Below are 18,966 nucleotides of genomic sequence, written 5' to 3' on the forward strand. Positions count from 1 at the left end.
CTGAAGGAGTATAACTGGAAGACTCAAGTCAAATAAATATTTTTCAGGTGCCTTGAGAGTACCACCCTCCCCACACCCCAGCCTAGTGAAGTATACTGAGATCAAGATTAAATCAGGCTAGATATATGAAAAAACAGAAGAATGACAAGGTCTTACTGTATAGCACAGGAAACTACATTCAATATACTATGATAAACCATAATGGAAAAGATTATGAAAAAGAATATATAGGTATATTTTTATATGTATAATTGACTTATTTTGCTATACCTCAGAAATTAAAACAACCATATAAATCAACTATAATTATTTTTTTTTTAAAGGCAGAGAGTATATACAAGTAGAGAAGCTACATTTGTGGAGAATTCAGTTCAGTTCAGTTCAGTTCAGTCACTCAGTGGTGTCTGACTCTTTGCGACCCAATGAATCACAGCACGCCAGGTCTCCCTGTCTATCACCAACTCCCGGAGTTTACTCAAACTCATGTCCATGGAGTCGGTGATGCCATCCAGCCATCTCACCCTCTGTCATCCCCTTCTCCTCCTGCCCCCAATCCCTCCCAGCATCAGGGTCTTTTCCAGTGAGTCAACTCTTCGCATGAGGTGGCCAAAGTATTGGAGTTTCAGCTTCAGCATCAGTCCTTCCAATGAACACCCAGGACTGATCTTTAGGATGGACTGGTTGGATCTCCTTGCAGTCCAAGGGACTCTCAAGAGTCTTCTCCAACACCACAGTTCAAAAGCATCAACTTTTCAGGGCTCAGCTTTCTTCACAGTCCAACTCTCACATCCATACATGACCACTGGAAAATTAAGTTCCTCCAAATCTTGATTTCAAAAAATAAAAGAGATGAAACCAAGCTCCATATTAATGCCTCTAAGTGTCCTCACTGAATAGGTGAGCCACATTTTAAGTACAGAGCATTTTAACTGTGTGTCTGTGTGTAAATGCGCACACTTTATAAGAAATAGAGGACATTTTAAATATTGTTGTTTTGGTCGCTAAGTTGTATCTGAATCTTTGCGACCCCACAGACTGTAGACCAACCAGCTCCTCTGTTTGTGGGATTCTCCAGGCAAGAATAGTGAAGCGATCAAGAAAAAAAAAGAATACTGAAGTGGATTGCCATTTCCTTCTCCAGGGTTTCTTCCTGACCCAGAGATTGAACTCGTGTCTCCTGCATTTGTAGGTGGATTTGACCCTTGGTCTGGGAACTAGATCCCACATGCCACAACTATAAAAGATCCTGCATGTCTCAACAAAAATCAAAGATCTTGTGTGCTGCATGGAAGACCAGAAACAGCTGAACAATTTTTTTTTAATGGGTAAATTGTTTCAATGCTTTTGATTACTGCTTACCCATACACTTAATGTCTTTAACAGCTAGTGGCAAACCAATTGTAAATGATTTTTTAACTTTAACAATACAAAGTAAAAGAATGGAGGCAAAATGTTTTGTAGGCTTCTGATTTTACAGATGCTTGGCCACAATGAATTGAAAATGTCTGAAGGTGGATTTTGGTCTCCCTGGCATGAGCTCATGCAGCCCTCTTCCAGTTAAATAACTCGGCCCTCCTCATTTCACCTCAGCAGTCACATTCAGCCCATATGAGGAAGGTACTGGTTCATTAACCTCATTCCACTGACTGGATCATAAAAATGCAACTTCAACATTATAAAAACATTAAGTCAGCCAATGTGACCAAAGGTCATTTAAAAAGTCATGCACTCTTCCGGTCACTCCTTCATAGGGCCATCTGTGAGCCGTAATTAACATGCAATGTCGAGAGAGAGGACTCCCCACCCAGGAGGTAGTGAAGTACAAAGTGCATGGGCCTAAACTCAGACAGATTAGCTCCATGACTTTGAGCCAGAGTTTTAAATTTTCTAAGCATCAGCTTCCTCTCATCCAAAAAATGGTGAGTGTCATGTGTAATGTTCTGAGAGGGCTATATACATAAAGTACCTGCTCTGTATATAGAACACTGTAGTTGTCCAATAAACAGTGATGGTGGCTGCCGTGGAGGTGATGATAGCAGTAGAGATATCTCTTTGGTTGCCTTTTTTTTTTATCTACCCAATATGACTTTCCACATTTAAATGCAGTTTGCAGTTTTTTCTTCCCGGAGCTCAGAGATGCTAGTCCCAGCAGAGCTGTGCCCCCTCCTCAGAGGTCTGAGCTCCACTCCACAGGTCCCTCCTCCAAGTGTCTATATTTCAGTAATCCCAGTCTTTGCTCCGCAAACCCTGTGAGTGGTCATTGCTTCCTGTAATTGCTATATCTGTGATGCCTTGGTGTCTTTTCTTGTCTTTTTGATTACTTAATTAACTCTATCTAGTTAACAGTCTATATATTAAGTTCTCATTGTCCAAACAGTTGTATTGGCTTATGACTCGACTGGACAATAATGATACAAGTTGGGGTTTTGGTTTGTTTTGTTTTTCTTATTTAATTGTTTTGCCACAGTGCACAGCATGTGGGATCTGAGTTCCCTGACCAAAAATCAAACCCATGTCCTCTGCACTGGAAGCACAGAGTCTTAACCACTGGACCACCAGGGAAGTCCCAAGGTGTTTTTCATGTAAGTATAGAATTGGCTTAGATCCCTATATCTTATGGGATCAGTGAGTCATTTTTGCCTGGGTAGTCCCAGTTTCTGAGCATCTGGCCCTTCATGTGATTGTGTAACCCAACCCCTAAACACTTGTCTACCTTGATATAATCAGGCCACCAAGGCCACCTGCACAAATTCTTTCCAGAATCTGAACCCCACAGCTGGCCCCATTCAGGGAGAGCCCAGAGAAATGGCCCAAGGCAATAGGACATGCACCTGGGTTTTATGTTGCCTCTTGCCTTCCTGAACTTAGTGGGGAAGAAAGAGGAGAGTCCCTAGGCCAAAGGGCAAGGGTTTATAGAGTAAGGTTCCATCCATACCAACAGCAGAGAAGGAGGATGGCGACATCCCAGTGGATCATGGATACTAGACCAAGGCTGGTTATATGATATCCTGCCTTTCTGCCTAGGGACCCTCCCCTTCCTTCCTTCCCCAGTGAGTCTAGCAAGGCAAGAGGCAACAGAAAAGATTGCTTGTGTTTTACCTGTACCCTATGTACTTCTATCTTATCAAAAAGGCACTTTCATTTGGAGAAAAAAAAACTAATCTGTCTCCAGTTCCACCTTGAGCCGACTGACTAGTTCTAAACTAGTCAGACACGAATGGTGACTAGAATACAGCGCCCATCCTCAAGGAGCCTCAGTCCACTGGGCAGACAGACCACAGGTTTGTAAAGAGAATACAGGTTCAGATGCATGAAGTGGAGACCCAAAACTGCAGTGGATTAAATAAGTTTATCTCTCCTCGTGCAACAGCCCAGATATAAATGGAGAGCTGGCAGAACTGCTTTATTCCATGAGGTTGTCCAGAGACCAAGGCTCTTTCTATCTTGTTGCACCACCATTCTTTGAGGGTTGCCACTGTCCACAAGCTCTAAGATGACCTGCTGTCATGTTCACGTTCCACTTAGCACAGTAAAAGAAGGGAAAAAGAAAGGGTACGCCCTTCTTTCTGGAAGCCACACACATCACTTTCCCTCACATCCTAACTGGCCAGAATAGAATCATAGGGCCACAGCTAGCTGCAAAGGATGCAGGAAAACACAGCCTTTATTCTCAAGACAACCACACACTCAGCTAAAAATTAGAAATTCTATCTGTATGTTAGAAAGAGGAAAAAGGATATTGAGGGGAACTAGCGGTCTGTATGATAACAGACAATTATAATAATGTGGAAGGTTCAGTGCAGTGAGGAAAAGGCCTGAGAAAGCTTAAAGGAGTCGTTTTCCTATACCCAAGAAATGCTTAACATACTTTCATTTAATAAATCTGGATAAACATAAAGAGGAGTTCAGATGTAAACTGAACTGAAATCAAGTACCACCAAGCAAAAGCCAGTGGGAAAAATACATAAAATGTTTAATCATGGCAGGGCTGGACATCAAGATATAAGATCTCTTCTTGCCCCGGCTTTCTCATTTTAATAGTAAACCCAGTATTACCCACAATTCAATACTTTGAAGGACATACCAGCAGGCTTTTACTTCAGACAAGCTAGAGTACAAACAGCTTGACTCTGAGGGTTCCTCAAACTCGTACATGATAACATCTTTAAATGAGGGCTCTCCAGATTATCACATCCTCATTTCTGCTAATGATTAAGGTATCCTTCAATCCTGGGACAAACAGAAAATTAGTATTGGTTTCTCCTAACACAGTTTGCCTAGGATTTTCTTCAAGGATGTTTGAAGGACAATCACTTGAAGTATTCAAGAGAGTCACCAATAACAGATATTTCTTTCTCGCTCAAATTCTTTAAAAAGGAAAGGAAATCAAGTGTTTTGGCTAAGGATAGAACTGATCTGCTACTAAATTTATAGAAGAAAACTCCTCTTGGCCAACTCAAGCTCCTTGAATCAAAAGGGACGTGCAAGGCCACTGTTTTTGTAGATAACAAATTGATTCAGTTAAGGAAAGACTGTAGATCTGACAAGGGAAAAATGGCATGCTCAAGAGAAGATGAATTTTTACCATATTTCATTATAGAAAACCACAATGAAAGAAAAATGACTTCATCAATCCCATTCTAGGAGCCCTGGTGATGCTAAGGATAAAAGAAGAAAGCCTCTGGAACTGGCTTCCTGTCACACAAGTTGCATCCATCAATTCAGGGCAGCTTCAGAGAGGCACATGCAATCACTGCTGACAGTGGATAAATCACAATTATCAAGACCTTATTAGCTATTGCCCTAGAGTTAAAAAGGGTCATTTACCTCTATCAGGTAGCAATTGATTGCTTTGTATGGGCTACAACTTATAAGGCCAAGGTCAAGGTATGGTGATGGAAAATTAGGTTAGATATCATAAATCCACAGCACCAATCCTTTTATCTGAACGAGAGTGCTATAAACTATTAACCCTGAAAGACAGGTTTGTGGGAAATATAACAGAATCCAAAATCATAGTGAACTTTCTGATGGATAATACAGTATACCAGAAAAACCTAGAAAGATTGACCTTTCTTCACTTGATGAGAAGAAAAGAAAATTGAATTCACCCTGCCTTGATGCACATGGTTAATTCTTCAGACCAGCAAGTACTCATCAAAAAGAGGAGGAAGAAGGAAGGTAGACACTTTATAGAAAGAATATCCTCTTATTTCCCCTCTTCTTCCCTTCCTGCTATAATCCAAGAGAACCCATGCTCTAAATGAATGGCTCACAAACAGCAGATAACTTGAGGTTGGCAATGACCAAAGTGAGGAGACAATTCTGTTACAAGGTCTTTTTATCTCTATAATTAATCACCAAGAGGAAAACTACCAAAAAAATTAACAGCAACAAAATATAATTCTCAACTGCCCAAATAAAAGCTGTAACTTTTTAGAACTGTTAGAAAATAATAACAGTCAGTAAACCAAGGTAAAAGGTACATGGTATTACTTCACCCATTCATCCAACATTTCTGAATGACTGAAAAAATTCCAATTTAAAAGTTGGGAAAAAATCTTGTCATAGTTGGTACTAAAGTAAAAGTGGCTGTGATTTAATTATTAAAATAATTTTATGTGCTCCTGTATTTCTGTTTTTCCTATAGTTACTTGCCTTTTTACTGGCATAATAAGTGGTTTCCATTTTTATGTATTCTGAAGTTGTTATACCTAGAATTGTACCAAATAGAAATATTTATAAATCAGCGTTTTCATACTGATCACAACAAATATTCAACCAGTGAATCTACCTGGGTCCTTTTTGGCAAATTTAAAAAACTTTAAAGACAATAAGACACAAAGGCAAAAATTATCTTCTTTGATGACAGTTTTTAACATGGTTGAATCAAGCAAGAAAAAAAAGTGAATCCATTTTCTAAACTTTTACATAGCTAAAAAAATATAAGGTTTTATTGAGTTCATGAGAAATGACAGATATTTTTCAAATGAATCTTGTTTAGAAATGTCAGAAGGTAGAGACTGTTCTTAAAAGCAATGGACAATGAGAATGAATCTGATAAATTCTCCAGGCTCAGAAACAGGAACAAAAAAAATGCAAATCCAAAGTTGTCTCTGGATTCTCAGCTAGTTGAACAATCCTTGACACTATATCAAATTCTGCTTAAATTAAAAATGAATTTTTCTATAGATTTCTATAGAGGTAAAAGCAGGAAGCTTCAGAAACACATGAGCATGAAAACTTTCAAGGGTTAAACGTTATTACTTTGCAATCACCCACTGATTTCTCCCACTATTGTTGGACACTACTATCTCCTAAAATGATCCACTGGAAATGCTAGATTTATCATCGACTACTACATCTCAGAGCCTCACTAGCCTACACACGGTTCTAATTACTCAGTGACAATTCATGTTTGCTCTAGTAATCTTTTCAGTTTTAAGTATAATTTTTGACAAGAATCTTGTATTTTAAAATACTGGGATCCTCCACTACCGTGTTGAATTAAAAATAAAACCCTGACTGCACTGCTAACTGTAATAAATTTTAGAAGATTTAGGGAAGGTATAAAAGCTTTCTAGATTTACTTACATTTTTACATTAAGCTAAGGATTTAGTGAAAACAGGAAAACTGTCCTGGAAATGTAGTTTCTTCCGCTTGCTAAAACATAACTGGTAAATAATAATAAAGTAAGCTTTTTCTTTCCAGGCTCCTAACTAAAGGACCGATGTTTCAGGGAAGAGTCTTCTAAAAAAATTGGTATGAGAGATGGCAGGAGTGGAAGGCAAATTTCCAGCAACCCAAAAGGTGGGCAGCTTGTCTGTAAAGCAACGAGAGGTATCTAATAGCTCCACAAGCTGATAGGTAAGCTGTGAAGCCCCAGAAAATCCCTGGAATCTCACCAGGACTCAGATACATACAGGCCTTGCTAGAGAGAAAGTCAAGATCCCAGCCTCAAAGCATCTGAGGCCAGTGGTGAACTAATCCATTGGTTGCAAAAAAAGTGCACACCCAGCTCAATGAGAGATCAGATCGACTCACCCACTCTAGTAGCCTGGTATTTACCTTTCTGAAGGTGAATAGTATTTAGTATTTAAAAACTAAAATATTTAGTTCAATATTTTCTACTATTCTTTCACATTAAACATCCAGAATGCAATTTAAAAAATCACAAGATATACCAAAAAACAAGAAAATGTGACCCACTATCATAAAATAGTCAGGAAAAGATCCCAGCCTGACCCACATGTTGAAATGATCAAACTAGAATTTTAAAGTAAGCATGGTAAAAATGCTGAAGTACCTGGTAGAAAAGAGGAAAACACGTTTGAAAAGATGAAGACTTCAACAGAAATATGGAAACTTTTTAAGAATCTAATGGAAATGCTAGAAATGAAAAATATGCTATCTGAAGTAAGTAATTCATTAGGTGGGTGTAACCACAGATCAAAGTAGAGGAGAGTATCACAGAGCCAAGTTTAGACCAGTATTAAGTATCCAAACTGAAATGCAGAGGGGGAAAAAGAATGAGAGGAAAAAAGTAAATAACAGAACTGATCTGTGGGGAAGTATGAAATGGTCTAACCCTAACGCAATCAGAGTCCTAGAACAGAGGAGGGAGAAAGTGAAGTAGAAGAAATATTTGAAGACAGGCTGACCAAGAACTTCCCCAAATTGATAAAAGACAACAATTCAAATATTTAAGACTCTCAATGAATTCCAAGCAGAGTAACCACAAAGAACTGATCTAGTTATACCAAAATCAAACTTCCAAAAGTCAAAAATAAAAAGTACATCTTAAAAGAGCAGTCAGAGGAGCAGAAAAGGGGGAAATATGTTATATTCAAGCAGGAAAGGATACATATAAAGGCTGATTTCTCCCCAGAAATAATTTGTCAGAAGACAATGGAGAAATTTCTCTAAAGTAATATAAGAAAAATAAATGTCAACCTAGAACACTGACTTCAGTGAAAATATCTTTCAAAAATGACGATGAAATAAAGATATTCTTAGATAAAAGCTGAGAGAATACATTTCCACAATCTTTACTTTGGAAAAGGTGTAAGGCTAGAAGGAAATAAAACTGACAGAACTCTAGTACTGTAGGAAAAAGTGAGCAAAAGAAAGGATAGATTATCTGAGTAAATGCTTTAAATGTTTTAATTCCTTTATTTTATATACTTCCTTTTCAAATTTCTGTAAAAGGCCATCGATTTTTAAAGGAAAAATTAAGAAGTTGAGAAGCTTAGCGCATATATAGTAGCAAAATATAAGCAATGAAAACAAAAACATTAGAGGAGGGCAATGGAACGGTGTTGTTGGAATATCCTTACACTGTTCATGAAATAGTCTGATATTCTTTGAAGGTAGATTATGATAAGTAAACATGCATGTAATATTTATCTCTGGACTTCCCTGGTGGTCCAGTAGTTAAGAATCCACCTGCCAATGCAAGGGACATGGGTTCGAGCCCCTGTCTGAGAAGATTCCACATGCCAAGGGGCAACTAAGCCCAAGAGCTGCAGCTGAGCCTATGCGCTGCAACTATTGAAGCCCACACGCCTAGAGACTGCTCCGCAGCAACAGAAGCCACGGCGACGAGAAGGCCAAGAACCGCAACTAGAGAAAGCCCATGCACAGCAACAAAGACCCAGCATAGCCAAAAATTAACTAAAAAAAAACTTATACCTACAACAGGTTATTACATAAAAGTTTTGCCTTAAGTTAAATCTGATCTTCCAATAGAAACAGTGGCATTAAAGAGGATGTTTTCCTACCTAAGGACTCAAATTCAAAGTCTCCCTCTGCTGCTCCCTGCTGAGTACACTCCCTGCTGATAGCAATGCCCCAAATTGGCAATGAATGCACAGACCGAGAGGAGGTCTTCTCCCAGAGTCCTTCCATCCTCAGTGCTCCTCTCCACTGACCTAACACGGCACCCCACCACCAGGTCAAAGCCTCTGATGACACTCCCCCAACCACTTCTCTTCATCCCTCTTCTCCCACAATCCAAGGCTCTCCTGCCTATTGTTTTGCTGCAAAAACTTCTTTTGCACTTCTAGAGTTTTGTACTTGTGCCCAGATAGGATGATTCTGTAGATCTATTTTGCAACTTTGTGATATGTTTTTTTTAAACTTACAGTGTATTCTGGACATTTTGCCAAGTCATTTCAGAGAGTTAGCTCATTCTTTTCAATAACTGTGTGGCCTTTTGCTGCATAGATGTACTATAATTTATCTATCAATCTCTACTGATGAACATTTCTAATTTTTTAATATTAAAAACAATGCTATAATTCACAAACAGTGCTAGTAGGGGTATAAATTAGCACAGCAGCATGGATAAACAAATTGTAGCATATATGCATAAACTGGAATAATACAGTGAAAATAAATGGATCACAGTTATATGTAGAAGCAGGAATAATTATGCAAACATAAGCAAAAGAAGCAAGATATGCAAGAATGCATAAAGCATTTTCCATTTATATAAATTTCAAAATTTGGCAAAACTAAACTATATTACATTACAGATGCATACACAGGTGGTAAAATTTTAAAGAAAAGGAAAAAAATTATTATCTAAAAGTCAAGATAGTGATTACTTACAGAGCTCTACTGTCCAATGAAAATATAACATGAGCCATGAAAACAAGCCATAAATGCAATGTTAAATTTTCTAGGAGTCACATTAAACAAAGGGAAAAAAAGAGGTGAAATTAACATGTTTTAATTTAACCCAATACATTCAAAATATTGTCATTTCAATATGTAATCAATATTAAAAATTACTAATGAAGTACTTTACACTTTTTTTATACTAAGTCTTCATAATCCAGTGTGAATTTTATTCTTACAGCACATCTGAATTCCACCTACGTTTCAAGTGCTTTTCAGCCATGTGTGTGGCTGGTGGCTACCATATTAGACAACTCAGTTCTAACAGATATAAGAGTCAAGAAAGAAGCTATCTCTATTGGAAAGAAGTAGGATTGTAATTGGGAAGGACACCTGGGCTTCTGGGGAACTGTCATTATTATCTTTTTTGACATGAGTGTGGGTTACATAAGTGTTTGCTTCATAATTATTCATTAAACCATACACAGGGTTGGGGGGTGTCTAAGTTCCCCGACCAGGGATCAGACCCATGCCTCCTGCAGTGGAAACATGGAACCTTAACTATTGGACCACGAGGCAAGTCCCCCCCTTTTTTTTAATGAGGTTTCTTTTAACATGTTCTGTTTCATTTAAAAAAAAAAAAGTTTTAAAAATAGTGAATGTATATTCTTATAACTCATTGTTATAAACATGAGCAAGTCTTTCTGAAGGATAAACTTATAGATGTCTAACTACCAGATCAAATGCTACAAACATTAAAACATTGAATAGTACTAAATTACCTTCCAAATGCTTGTATGAATTCTCACTCCAATAACAAGGAGTGAAAACTCCCATTTCTCCACATACTTAATATGGGTTTTATCAATTTTAGGACATTTTGACAGGTACGTGTAAGAAGATATTTGAAGAGTTAGGGTCACTCAATGACTACTTCAAGAACTTACAAAGTATTCCATTCAGTACAAGTTCTCCTTTTACACGTGTAGGCATTAACCATCAGCCTGTTGGTCTTTCTTGTGCCTCTGAAAAAGATGGGACACTTGTGTTCTTGGGTTACCATTGCCTTGCACCAGCAATTTTACCCTGCAGCTAGATAGTATTTGAAATGGCCTTTCCTTGAAAGTACATACACCAACCTTCACTCTGACTGAACATTAGCATTTGATAGTTTGCCTCAGGGCTGTTCATTCTGTCAAGCTTTGACTTGAGTGGTGGCCAAAAGCAAAGACCTCAAAGCCAAAGATGACTTTGATTCCACAGAATGAAGAAAAAAAAAAAAAAAAAAACTTCCATCTTGGCACAATTCCAAACTTTCTCCTCTAATGGCATTATAGTCCTGTTTCATTTTATATGACATTTTTAAATGTTTAGAATATATGTTTGGGACTCCTGTAATAAAACTGTCTTCAGAGATGAATTATCAGCCACATAAGAAAAATGAGTCCTATTACTCTATAATCACAAAATACTAAAATACTCCTTTATTTGTCAGGTTGTTCTCTTTCTCCCCTTCTCTTTCCTCCTTCCTTTTCCTCTTCCTTCTCTCTCCCAGAATTGCTTAGCTTAGTTCTGATCTCTCTTTCCTTGCTCTTCAAAGCCTGAGAATCCAGAAGCAAGATGCCCCAGGACCAAAAAGTGGGCTGGAGACAAAGTCAGATGTTAACCATAGAAGGACTTACCCAGAGCATTAGCAAGTAGATCTATACAAGAGGGCGTCTATGTTTACTGCTTATTTGCTGGCAGGAGTCAATAAATGGGCACAAATAACTTGGCACCCACGTGAATTAATCAGCAATTAACTCAGACCTGCTTGTACTTGTCTCTAAATTAAGAAAAGGAGACTGTCTGGTACTGTAGAACTATAATTACAGAACAGTATATCAGACTAGCAGGGATTTCCAGGCTCCACTGCAGATCTCCTGAATCAGATATACCATGGATGGTCCTCCTGGTTAAGAATCACTTAAGACAGAACAGACTTTTGGACTCTGTGGGAGAAGGCGAGGATGGGATGTTTTGAGAGAACAGCATCGAAACATGTATATTATCTAGGGTGAAACAGATCACCAGCCCAGGTTGGATGCATGAGACAAGTGCTCGGGCCTGGTGCACTGGGAAGACCCAGAGGGATCGGGTAGAGAGGGAGGTGGGAGTGGGGATCGGGATGGGGAATACGTGTAAATCCATGGCTGATTCATGTCAATGTATGACAAAAACCACTACAATATTGTAAAGTAATTAGCCTTCAACTAATAAAAATAAGTGGAAAAAAAAAAGATAGCAAGTAATTTTCATGACAAGAACTTAATGACAATAATTACTCAAACTATAAATCAAAAATATAATAAAATAAATGTATACATCTTTATTGGTTTCACAATAAAATGTTAACTTAAAAAAAAAAAAAAGAATCACTTAAGAGAGGGAGGCAGAGGTCCAGCCTAGTAGCCCAAGGCATAAATCTACAGACACACACACACATAGAGGCCCATCACTTTTTATTAGCATCTGACTTTGCCGGTCATTATGAATCTTGCTTTCCTTATCTGTAAGGCAGAGATGATGCCTACCACACAGGGCTAGTTTAAGGATTCTATGTGTAAAGCACTTGTACATAACAGATTCTCACCAATAAATTCTTATGATAGTATTAAGATGACTTTAACAAGATGAGTGGCATCCAACTTTTTTTTTGAAATTTTTTACACTAAGCTCATATTTGTTATACTTAGGGGAAAAAAATAAAGCTACTTCCATTTTTAATGTGTCTTGCTTTTTCAAGAGCATAGGCTTTAAGTATCCATTATAGAATCTGCTATTAAAATTTTAAAGAGGAGGGGAAGTATGGGTCAATTTCACGGAAGAGGAACTAGGGGAAACAATTTCCATCTCTTCACAACATAACTTTTTTTCATCCCAGGTATATTTACAGATATTGAAATAGAAATGAACGAGACATGCAAGATCTACACTCCAAGCCTTCATAGAGCAGTAGGAAAGCAACAACTCATAATGGAAATCAATGGAATTGTGCTAAGTGACACTGTGTCACAAGCCCCCTCACCAGGTCTAGAGGGTCAAAGAGGTTTCCTGTGGAAGAGATGCCTGTGCTGCTGGGTAGAAAAGACAAAATCTAGAAGAAGGGTAGGGAAGCCCTCACCAGGCAGATGAAAAAGCATGGGTAAACACCCTGTAGTGAAAAGATGCACAGGAGAGGGAGGGGTAGTTGGTTGGGAACAATAAGAAGCTTGTGAAGCACAGGGCAGGGGATCATCCAGGCCTTGTAGAAATGTTAAGGATTTGGGACTTGAACCCAAATGCATTAGAAAGTCATGAGTGGGGGAATTTGCTAGTGGTAGAGTGGCTGGGACTCTGCACTCCCAATGCAGGGGCCCAGATTCAATCCCTGGTCAGGGAACTAAATCACACATGCCACAACTAAAGATCTCACAGGCCACAACGAAGATCGAAGATCCCAAATGCCACAATAAAGACCTGGTGTGGCCAGATACATAAGTAAAAATAAATATTTTTTTTAAAAAAGGTGGGTTAATGATGAAATCAAAAAGAAAACTCTAAGAAGGAAAACTAGCTCTTTTTTAAAAAAGAAAAGAAAGCCATGGGTGGATTTTAAGTGGAAGTGATATCACACGATCTGTTCCTTCATAGGTCAGTCTGGGTGCTACTATTTGGTAGCATAATCTGGCTTGACCTGAACTCATTTGTCAGTAAAACCTTCTCTGGACTAATTGAAAGGCATTTATAGTTTTATTGACCTCGTTTACTGTGAATATTCATATAGTTCAATGCAGAGCTAAAAATATACTTGATAAACTACATATTGCTCTGGGTCTGACCAGGACTATTAAATGATATACACCATTTACCTTTCTAAAACCCAAAAAAAATCAGAATTCTGAAAGATAGTCCCAAGTGTCTTTGATAAGGGGTTATGGAACTCCTTATTGATTTCTAAACGGTTTTTGTAGGTTAGGAAAGTTAACATATTTTCATGGCTATTGACAGATTTTCCCCATTTTGCAATGGTCCGATCTATCTTATACTATCATAGGGTTTTTTAAATTACTAATTCATGTTTAATGCAAAAAAAACCACTTCACATATAGATTTTAACGGTGGTTCTTAACCCTCTCAAGCAAATGATGACTTTGAAAATCTGATTAAAGTCATGGGAGAGCTCCCCCAGAAAATGTGCACATAATTTTGCATATAATTTCAAGAGCTATAGAAGTTCAAACACCAGATTAACAACTTCTGCCCTCTATGCTCTTCCTAGGAACTTTCATCCTTTCCTTCAACTTCAATCTTCAGCCCATATCCATTTCCTGATTATATCTCCATATTCATCAGACTACTAAACATCTCCACTCAAATATTTCACTGACATCAAACTCAACACATCAAAAACTGAAATCATTTTCTCTTATGCTAAATCCATTTATCTCTTTGTATTAACTTTTAATGAATCAAAATTCATTAAAAATTCACTAATCACTCAACTGAGTCTGCCAAAAATCTGGTCAGCAACCATGACTTCTAAATCTCCTCTACCCTTGACATCTCTCAATTTTATCGGCTTCTTATGTCCATCGCAACGGTTTGGCCATCATGCGTTGCCTGAATTACTCTGCTGCTAACAGACACCTAAAATAGTTTTCCTACCAGAGTTTTTATATCCTCTGTGGGGAGACAGCAAATTAGCCAAGATGGCGTGTTCAGGCTCTCTCACCCCATGTTTTGTAAATAATGACCAAGTAGCTGCTGAGATCATTTATAGCACTGCACATGCGCATCACGAGATACTCGCTTCGTCACGGATTGTCTGTGGGATGCCCGAATGAGCTTCACCCTGAAAGCCCCGGCTGCTGCTGCTGCTGCATTTGGGCCAGACTGGCACAACATCACGATTGTGTTATATGAGGTTATGTTATGGTTCCATTATGGCTATGTTATGGCTGCTGCATCAGCCAGGAGGGAGGCTGTGTTGTGGCTGCCGTGGCAGCCAGGAGAGGATAAACATGTCTGCAGTTCCTAGGGCTCTTCGAGTCTTCTTCCAGCCTCTTAGCTCGCGCCTTGCCTACCCTGGGTTCAGCGAACAGGGCAGACAATGTGAACAGCGAGACAGTTGGCGCTGTGAGCAAGATCAGCAATACACCCTCCAATCCATGTTTAATGTTGTAACCAGAATGACCTTTCTAAAACGCAAATCTGGAGAATTTCCTGATGGTCCAGTGGTTTGACTCCATGCTTTCACTGTGGAGGTTCCAGGTTCAATCCCTGGTTAGGGAACCAACATCCCACAAGCCATGCTGCATGGCCAAAAAAACAGCAAATCTGATATCTCCCTCATTTAAAACTCTCCAGTGACTCTCACTGCTCTAGGGATTAAGTCAATACTCCTGAAAATGGCTTACGAAATCCTTTATCGTCTACAACTCACTAACTCCTGCATGATCGCCCTTATATCTGATCATTTCCCCCAAATGTTAGTGAATGTTACCACTTACCAAGTTACTCAAGACAGAAACCTGGACTCTCCCCTCCCCCTCTGTACCTAATTAGTCACCATATCCTGTTTCTACCTCAGTGCCACCACCTTGGTCCAAGTTACCCTCTTTTTCTCACCTAGGCTACTAAACTAGCCTTCTTTCATTGAGGAGGGCATGAAGCAGACAATTCCCATGAATAGCTTAACCAACCAGGCTTAGTAAAGAGTTCAACTTTGTACTGTAAAAATGTTTGTATAAGTACATTTGACATATGCTTTTAAAAACCTTGGCAAAAAAAATAATAATAATAATAAAAAAATAAAAACCTTGGCAAATGAATATTTAAGAATCATAGAAAAAAATAAAAAAATAAAGAATCACAGAAACTAGACTTTCCATGTAACAACAAAATAAAATAAAATAAAAACAAGATTGAGATTTTGTATATATTCCAAAGACTGAAAGCTGACAAATCAAGAAAACAAATACCAAAAAAAAAATACTATGCTTTAATTAAACCATGGTACTATTTCATTACTCAAGGTCAATGCAGTAAAGAAGTTTAAAGAAACGGAGATTTCATTCTGCTTGGTCTTTATTGCCCTCAGCAATAGCAGTAGCTGAAGGATAGCATTTTCTTGTTGAAAGAAAACAAGCTCTAATTCTAAGACAGACACAAAGAGAGCCCAGGTGACATCATATATACATCATGTATAAAGACAACAGGTTTCATTACAGAGAGAACCCCCAAGCTTCGAGAACCCAAATCTTTTTATACTGGACGGCAAGCATGTCTCCACTCTCTGCTCCAGAGGTGAACACTGTTACCATCCAAGGCTCTAAGCAAGCCTACAATTTACCCTAAAAGGAGACACTACATCTTCCAAGGCCTTTCCTTTAACAAATATCCTTGTAAAGATGGTCCAGAACAAAACCAGTCAGAACTACTGTTCACAAAACATGCAGAAATGTGAGAGGCCCACAGAGAACTATATCCCAACAGTATCCATTCCACACATACATTAGTTTCTATACATAATTACGTTGCTCCAATAGTCACGCCAATCTAATCAACAGAGGCAAGAACCAAATCAACTTCTCTGGCACATTTAGTTTCTACTTCTGCTTTACTGACTATGCCAAAGCGTTTGACTGTGTGGATCACAACAAACTATGGAAAATTCTTAAAGAGATGGGAAATATCAGACCACCTGACCTGCCTCCTGAGAAATCTGTATGCAGGTCAAGAAGCAACAGTTAGAACCGGACATGGAACAACAGACTGGTTCCAAATTGGGAAAGGAGTACATCAAGACTGTATATTGTCACCCTACTTATTTAGCTTATATGCAGCATACATCATGCAAAACACTGGGCTAGATGAAGCACAAGCTGTAATCAAGATTGCAGGGAGAAATATCAATAACCTCAGATACACAGATGACACCACCCTTATGGCAGAAAGCAAAGAAGAACCAAAGAGCTACTAGAGGAGAGTGAAAAAGTTGGCTTAAAACTCAACATTCAGAAACTAAGATCATGGCATCCAGTCCCATCACTTCACGGCAAATAGATGGGGAAACAATGGAAACAGTCAGAGACTGTTTTCTTGGACTCCAAAATCACTGCAGATAGTGACTGCAGCCATGAAATTAAAAGACACTTGCTCCTTGGAAGAAAAGCTATGACCAACCTAGATAGCATATTAAAAAGCAGAGACATTACTTTGCCAACAAAGGTCCATCTAGTCAAAGCTATGGTTTTTCCAGTAGTCATGTATGGATGTGAAAGTTGGACTATAAAGAAAGCTGAGCGCCAAAGAATTGATGCCTTTGAACTGTGGTGTTGGAGAAGACTCCTGAGAGTCTCTTGAACTGCAAGGAGATTCAACCAGTCTATCCTAAAGGAAACCAGTCCTGAATATTCATTGGAAGGCCTGAAGCTGAAGCTGAAACTCCAATACTTTGGGCACCTGATGTGAAGAACTGACTCATTTGAAAAGACCCTGATGCTGGGAAAGATTGAAGGTGGGAGAGAAGGGTACGACAGAGGATGAGATGATTGGATGGCATCACCAACTCAATGGACATGAGTTTGAGTAAGCTCCAGGAGTTGGTGATGGACAGGGAAGCCTGGTGCGCTGCAGTCCATGGGGCCACAAACAATCAGACACGACTGAGCAACTAAACTGAACTGAACTGTTAAATAGGATTCTGACAGGAAGTGGCCATCCTATAGCAATCTCAACCATGGCCCCCAGGGTCTGAGAATGCACCAGCTTAACAAATCCCCAAAACTATCAAGGTCTATTTTAGAAAGGCATGTTTCTATAAAGACCTTTCCACTCAGCCCAAGGCATTAATCCAGGCATAGCCAAATGTACTTGAGATTGCACAAAATCCATCTTGGCCCTTAAGAAGGAAGTCTAGGGCAATTCTCATCCATAACAACCTTGCTTAATGAGCTTAGACCAGCCTGAAATCCCTCCAGAGCCAATGCACTGTCATGGATCGCTTCAACTAAAATCATGAAATTTTGCACAACCTTTTCTAATCAGATGACTCCTGGTACAGAGATCACTGCCCATAACATATGCGTGAATAATAAATCGGTTACCTTTCTGGAGAACCCTGTTAGAGAGATCTCTGCAGTCATCTGAGGGTCACATGATCTGTTAGTGTTTCTAAACACTTGCAGGCAGGTCTCTCATGATTGCCCTGAAGGGTGTTTTTCAGGACACAAGTTAACTTCTTGCTTCCAGAAAAGAAATAAAGTCCAGAAATCAAGTGAGGTATCCCTGGAAAGAAAATGTTGTTACAACTGTTGGCCTCAAGTGAGACCTCCATCATTCAAAGAGCATAGGTTGACAGTTCCTCCAATGGGGACTTCTGGCAAGCTAGTATAGCTCAGCTAGGGTTCCCCATTCAGTTTAAATAACTGAATCTAGTCCTTAACTTTGGAGGGATTGCCTGAGGGCCAACAGTCCAAACTGTCTTGTCAGTCCATCCCACCAGGAAGGTGGCATTTGTTCAGCCCCTAGAGACTGAGCAGACTATGGGAATGGACGAAATCCAGAGGTGTTGACCAATGTTTTGCATGAAAGATGCAGGAGCTGGGGCTACCCTGTGCTTTACTTGTGAGTCAGTTCTGAGAACAGCCCAGTAGTAAGTTCCTGGCTGTTTTTCAAACAGACAGCCATTTTCAGGGAGCAAGAGGACCCAGGAGTCCAAATATGGGAAGAGCACCTTAGATGGATGATGTCTCTTTATGCCAGATTCTAAATGGCTAAATCATTAGTCATAGAAACCTGTAGCTCAAAGGGGTCATCAGAGTTGTGGAAATCCAAAGGTACTAGTATTTCTCTACATACCTCTCTTGCCAAATATGGGTATCATCTCTGGCACTTACAAGCATTCATAACACAGACACTGACACCAATTGCATCCTCACCATAGGAAGCCACAAGAGTATACTGAATCGGCCCTAACAAGGTCACAGAAATTTTCCTTCTGCACTACAAAAAATGTCCAAACTCCACTAGTTGAATACTGGTGCGCCTTCTCCCACAGGAATGGGTAGGATAATGACTTGGGTTAAGTATATCCTACAGAGCCATCAAGTTTGACTCTCTCCCCTCTGTGAAACTCCCCAGCGTATGCAGGCAGGGTGCACTGGGTCTCACCTTTAATGACCTGAAGCCAGGATCGGGGAGAAGGGGCACAGAGGGAGAGAGCAGCTCTGAGCCGACAAGCAAGGCTTTGCATTCAGTTCACCTGAATAAACATGGAATGTTCCAGACCACCCAAATGTGAATAATATGCCCTCATGTTA

At 39.2% G+C, this 18,966-nt stretch overlaps 1 protein-coding gene and 1 non-coding gene across 2 annotated transcripts in view; one reads left to right on the plus strand and one right to left on the minus strand.

The window, feature by feature from the left end:
- Window positions 1-18,966, minus strand: part of LOC133068097 (uncharacterized) — a 125,896-nt gene that overhangs the window by 61,849 nt on the left and 45,081 nt on the right. The gene's annotated exons all lie outside the window — the stretch shown is intronic.
- Window positions 14,864-14,935, plus strand: TRNAE-UUC (transfer RNA glutamic acid (anticodon UUC)). The gene has a single exon. It is a non-coding gene; the product is annotated as a tRNA-Glu (tRNA).

The sequence above is a fragment of the Dama dama genome, chromosome 13, assembly GCF_033118175.1.
Source record: "Dama dama isolate Ldn47 chromosome 13, ASM3311817v1, whole genome shotgun sequence".
Lineage (NCBI taxonomy): Eukaryota > Metazoa > Chordata > Mammalia > Artiodactyla > Cervidae > Dama > Dama dama.